General features: G+C 38.5%; 1 non-coding gene across 1 annotated transcript; it reads left to right on the forward strand.

Moving 5' to 3' along the window:
- The first annotated feature begins 4,498 nt into the window (after window positions 1-4,498).
- LOC112726097 (small nucleolar RNA R71) lies at window positions 4,499-4,606 on the forward strand. Its single transcript, XR_003165165.1, has one exon. It is a non-coding gene; the product is annotated as a small nucleolar RNA R71 (small nucleolar RNA).
- Window positions 4,607-6,369: the final 1,763 nt, after the last annotated feature.

Consider the following 6,369-nt stretch of genomic DNA (forward strand, 5'->3'; position numbering starts at 1 on the left):
ATGGTCAGGGACAACTTGGTTTAGCCGCTTAGGCCAGGATTTTATTCCTTTAGGCCCTCCTATCCACTGATGCTCAAAGCCTTGGGATCCTTTTTATTACCCTTGCCTTTTGGTTTTAAGGGTTATTGGCTTTTTGCTCTTGCCTCTTGGTTTTAAGAGCTTTGGCTTTTTCTGCTTGCTTTTTCTCTCTTTTTTTTTCGCTATTATTTTTTTTCCCTTTTTTTTTTCTTTTCTGCAAGCTTTGTTCTTTGCTGCTTTTTCTTGCTTCAAGAATCATTTTTATGATTTTTCAGATTATCAAATAACATGTCTCCTTATCATCATTCTTTCAAGAGCCAACATATTTAACATTCTTAAACAACTTCAAAATATATATGCACTGTTCAAGCATTCATTCAGAAAACAAGAAGTATTGTCACCACATCAATATAATTAAACTAAGTTCAAGGATAAATTCGAAACTCATGTACTTCTTGTTCTTTTGAATTAAAACATTTTTCATTTAAGAGAGGTGATGGATTCATAGGACATTCATAACTTTAAGACAAAGTTACTAACTACTAATGATCATGTAATGAAGACACAAACATGGATAAGCACTTAACATAGAGAAAACGAAAAACAGAGAATGTAAGAACAAGGAATGAGTCCACCTTAGTGATGGTGGCGTTTCCTTCTTGAGGAACCAATGATGTCCTTGAGCTCTTCTATGTCTCTTCCTTGTCTTTGTTGCTCCTCCCTCATTGCTTTTTGATCTTCTCTTATTTCATGAAGGATGATGGAGTGCTCTTGATGTTCCACCCTTAATTGTCCCATGTTGGAACTTAATTCTCCTAGGGAGGTGTTGATTTGCTCCCAATAGTTTTGTGGAGGAAAATGCATTTGAGGCATCTCCGGGATCTCATGGTGATGAGCTTCATGCGTCTCTTGAGATCCATGAATGGGCTCTCTTGCTTGCTCCATCCTTTTCTTAGTGATGGGCTTCTCTTTCTCAATGGGAATGTCTCCTTCTATGAAAGCTCCAGCTGAGTAACATAGATGGCAAATAAGATGAGGAAAAGCTAGCCTTGCCCCAGGAGAGGGCTTTTCGGCTATTTTGTAGAGTTCAAGGGAGATGACTTCATGAACTTCTACTTCCTCTCCAATCATGATGCTATGAATCATGATGGCCCGATCCACAGTAACTTCAGATCGGTTGCTAGTGAGGATGATGGAGCGTTGGATGATCTCCAACCATCCTCTAGCCACAGGCTTGAGGTCCAGTCTTCTTAATTGAACCGGCTTGCCTTTGGAGTCAATCTTCCATTGAGCTCCTTCCACACATATGTCCCTGAGGACTTGGTCCAACCTTTGATTAAAGTTGACTCTTCTAGTGTAGGGGCGTGCATCTCCTTGCATCATAGACAAGTTAAATGCCAACCTCACATTTTCCGAACTAAAATCTAAGTATTTCCCCCTAACCATTGTAATATAATTCTTTGGGTTTGGGTTCTTACTTTGATCATGGTTCTTAGTGATCCATGCATTGGCATAGAACTCTTGAACCATTAGGATGCCAACTTGTTGGATGGGGTTTGTTAGAACTTCCTAACCTCTTCTTTGGATTTCATGTCGGATCTCCGGATACTCATTTTTCTTGAGCTTGAAAGGGACCTCGGGGATCACCTTCTTCTTGGCCACAACATCATAGAAGTGGTCTTGATGGGCTTTGGAGATGAATCTTTCCATCTCCCATGACTCGGAGGTGGAAGCTTTTGTCTTTCCTTTCCCTTTTCTAGAGGATTCTCCGGTCTTAGGTGCCATCAATGGTAATGGAAAAACAAAAAGCTTATGCTTTTACCACACCAAACTTAGAAATTTGCTCGCCCTCGAGCAAGAGAAGAAAGAATAGATGAAGAAGAAGAAGAAAATATGGAGGAGAGGGGGGAGGGGTGTATTCGGCCAAGAAGGGGAAGAGAGGGTTGTGTTGTGTGAAAATGAAGAAGAATGGAGGGCTTTATATAGGGAAGGGAGGGGGGTAAGGTTCGGCCATATAGGGTGGGTTTGGGTGGGAAATTGATTTTGAATTTTGAAGGTAGGTGGAGTTTATAAGGTAGGTTTATGGGGAAGAGTGGATGGATGTGAGTGGTGAAGTGGTGATAGGGAAGAGAGATTGAGGTGATTGGTGAAGAGTTTTGGGGAAGAGTGTTTATGGGATTGTGTGAAAGAGGGGTGAGAAGAAGTGAGTGGAAGTAGGTGGGGATCCTGTGGGGTCCACAGATCCTGAGGTGATCCTGTGGGGTCCACAGATCCTGAGGTGTTCAAGGATTTACAACCTTGCACCAAATTGGGCATGCAAAATGCCCTTGCACACAACTCTGGGCGTTCAGCGCCAGATTGGTGCTTGTTCTGGGCGTTGAACGCCCATTTGTTGCCCATTTCTGGCGTTGAACGCCAGAACCATGCTTGTTCTGGGCGTTCAGCACTAGCTCTTCTCCAGGGTGCAATTCTGGTGTTCAAACGCCCAGATGCTGCCCATTTTGGGCGTTCAGCGCCAGAACCATGCTCTGTTCTGGCGTTGAACGCCAGCCAGATGCTTCTTACTGGCGTTTAAATGCCAGTAAGGTATTCCTCCAGGGTGTGATTTTTTTTCTGCTGTTTTTGATTCCGTTTTCAATTTTGCTATTTATTTTGTGACTCCACATGATCATGAACCTAATAAAACATGAAAAATAATGAAAATAAAAATTAGATAAATAAAAATTGGGTTGCCTCCCAACAAGCGCTTCTTTAATGTCAATAGCTTGACAGTGGGCTCTCATGGAGCCTCATAGATGTTCAGAGCATTGTTGAGACTTCCCAAAACCAAACTTAGAGTTTGGATATGGGAGTTCAACACCAAACTTAGAGTTTGGTTGTGGCCTCCCAACACCAAACTTAGAGTTTGACTGTGGGGGCTCTGGTTGACTCTGTTTTGAGAGAAGCTTTTTATGTTTCCTCTCCATGTTTATAGAAGGATAACCTTGAGTTGTAAACACAAGGGAGTCCCCATTCAATTGAAGGACTAATTCACCTCTGTCAACATCAATCACAGCTCATGCTGTGGCTAGGAAGGGACTTCCAAGGATGATGAATTCATCCTCATCCTTCCCAGTATCTAGGACTATGAAATCAGCAGGGATGTAAAGGCCTTCAACCTTTACTAACACATCCTCTACTTGTCCATAAGCCTGTTTTCTTGAATTGTCTGCCATCTCTAATGAGATTTTAGCAGCTTGCACCCCATAGATTCCCAGTTTCTCTATTACAGAGAGGGGCATGAGGTTTATCCCTGATCCAAGGTCACATAGAGCCTTCTCAAAGGTCATGGTGCCTATGGTACAAGGTATTAAGAACTTTCCAGGATCCTGTCTCTTCTGAGGTAATGTCAGTTGATCCAGATCACTCAGTTCATTAGTGAACAAGGGAGGTTCATCTTCCCAAGTCTCAATACCAAATAATTTGGCATTCAGCTTCATGATTGCACCAAGGTACTTGGTAACTTGCTCTTCAGTAACATCCTCATTTTTTTCAGAAGAGGAATACTCATCAGAGCTCATGAAGGGCATAAGGAGGTTTAATAGAATCTCTATGGTCTCTAGATGAGTCTCAGATTCCGTTGGTTCCTCAGAGGGAAGCTCCTTATTGATCACTGGACGTCCCAGAAGGTCTTCCTCCTTGGGAGTCACGTCCTCTCCTTCCCTTACAGGTTCGGCCATGTTGACTATGTCAATGGCCTTGCACTCTCCTTTTGTATTTTCTTCTGTATTGCTTGGGAGAGTGCTAGGAGGGATTTCAGTGATCCTTTTACTCAGCTGGCCCACTTGTGCCTCCAAATTTTTAATGGAGGACCTTGTTTCATTCATGAAACTTACAGTGGCCTTAGATAGATCAGAGACTAAGTTTGCTAAATTAGAGGTATTTTGTTCAAAGTTCTCTGTCTATTATTGAGTGGATGATGGAAAAGGTTTACTATTGTTAAACCTATTTCTTCTACCATTATTAAAGCCTTGTTGAGGCTTTTGTTGATCCTTCCATGAGAGATTTGGGTGATTTCTCCATGAGGGGTTATAGGTGTTTCCATAAGGTTCACCCATGTAATTCACCTCTGCTATTGCAGGGTTTTCAGGATCATAAGCTTCTTCTTCAGAAGATGCCTCTTGAGTACTATTGGATGCAATTTGCATTCCATTCAGACTCTGAGAAATCATATTGACTTGCTGAGTCAATATTTTATTCTGAGCCAATATGCATTCAGAGTATCAATTTCAAGAAGTCCCTTCTTCATAGGTGTCCCATTACTCACAGGATTCCTCTCAGAAGTGTACATGAACTGGTTATTAGCAACCATGTCAATGAGTTCTTGAGCTTCTGCATGCGTTTTCTTTAGGTGAATGGATCCACCTGCAGAAGTATCCAATGACATCGTAGCTAATTCAGATAGACCATCATAGAATATATCCAGGATGGTCCATTCTGAAAGCATGTCAGAAGGACACTTTTTGGTCAGTCCTTTGTATCTCTCCCAAGCTTCATAGAGGGATTCATCTTCTTTCTGTCTGAATGTCTGAACATCCACTCTAAGCTTACTCAGCTTTTGAGGAGGAAAGAACTTGGCTAAGAAAGCCTTGACCAGCTTATCCCAAGAGTTCAGGCTATCCTTAGGTTGAGAGTCCAACCATACTCTAGCTCTGTCTCTTATAGCAAAAGGGAAAAGCATGAGCCTGTAGACTTCAGGATCTACTCCATTAGTCTTAACAGTATCACAGATCTGCAAGAATTCAGTTAAGAACTGAAAAGGATCTTCAGATGGAAGTCCATGAAACTTGCAGTTCTGCTGCATCAGAGAAACTAATTGAGGTTTAAGCTCAAAATTGTTTGCTCCAATGGCAGGAATGGAGATGCTTCTTTCATGTAAGTTGGAATTAGGTGCAGTAAAGTCACCAAGCATCCTCCTTGCATTATTATTATTATTTTCGGCTGCCATCTCCTCTTCCTGTTCAAAAATTTCTGAAAGGTGCTTGCTGGATTGTTGTAATTTAGCTTCTCTTAGTTTCCTCTTCAAAGTCCTTTCAGGTTCTGGATCTGCTTCAACAAGAATATTCTTGTCCTTGCTCCTGCTCATATGAAAAAGAGGGACAGAAAATAAATAATAATAGGGGTCCTTTTTACCACAGTATAGAGGTCCCTGTGTGAGTAGAAGAAAAGAAGAAGAAAAAATTCGAACACAGATGGAAGAGGGGGTTCAAATTTGGGTGAGATGAAGTGTTAGTAGATGAATAAATAAATAGAAGGAGATAAGAGAGAGAGAGAATTTTCGAAAATAAGTTTTGAAAAAGAGTTAGTGATTTTCGAAAATAGTTTTTGAAAAAGGTTAGTAATTTTTTCGAAAATTAAAATAAAAAATTAAAATAATTGGTTAATTAAAAAGAAATTTTGAAAAAGAGGGAAGATATTTTCGAAAATTAGAGAGAGAGAGTTAGTTAGGTAGTTTTGAAAAATATAAGAAACAAACAAAAAGTTAGTTAGTTAGTTGAAACAAATTTGAAAATCAATTTTGAAAAGATAAGAAGATAAGAAGTTAGAAAGGATATTTTAAAATCAAATTTTGAAAAAGATAAGATAAAGAGATATTTTTGAAAAGATATGATTGAAATTAGTTTTGAAAAAGATTTGATTTTTAAAATCACAATTAATGACTTGATTCACAAGAAATCACAAGATATGATTCTAGAACTCAAAGTTTGAATCTTTCTTAACAAGCAATTAACAAACTTGAAATTTTTGAATCAAAACATTAATTGATGATGTTATTTTCGAAAATTAGGAGATAAAGATAAGAAAAAGATTTTTAAAAATATTTTTAAAATTTTCGAAAATAAATAAGAAAAATGAAAAAGATTTGATTTTTGAAAAAGATTTTGAAAAAGATAAGATTTTTAAATTGAAAATTTGATTTGACTCATAAAAACAACTAGATTTTAAAAAGTTTTGAAAAAGTCAACTCAAATTTTCGAGATTTATGAGTCAAAAAGGGAAAGATATTTTTTTATTTTTGAATTTTTAATGATGAGAGAGAAAAACATGAAAATGATGCAATGCATGAAAGTATTGGATCAAAATATGTGATGAATGCAAGAACACTATGAATGTCAAGATGAACACCAAGAACACTTTGAATGTCAAGATGAATACCAAGAACATGTTTTTGAAAATTTTTATATGCAAAGAAAACATGCATGACACCAAACTTAGAAATCTTTAATGCTTAGGCACTAAGAATTCAAGAATGCATATGAAAAACACCATACAACACAAAACAAGAAAACATCAAGATCAAACAAGAAGACT

This window comes from Arachis hypogaea, chromosome 11 (assembly GCF_003086295.3).
Source record: "Arachis hypogaea cultivar Tifrunner chromosome 11, arahy.Tifrunner.gnm2.J5K5, whole genome shotgun sequence".
In the NCBI taxonomy this organism is placed as follows: domain Eukaryota; kingdom Viridiplantae; phylum Streptophyta; class Magnoliopsida; order Fabales; family Fabaceae; genus Arachis; species Arachis hypogaea.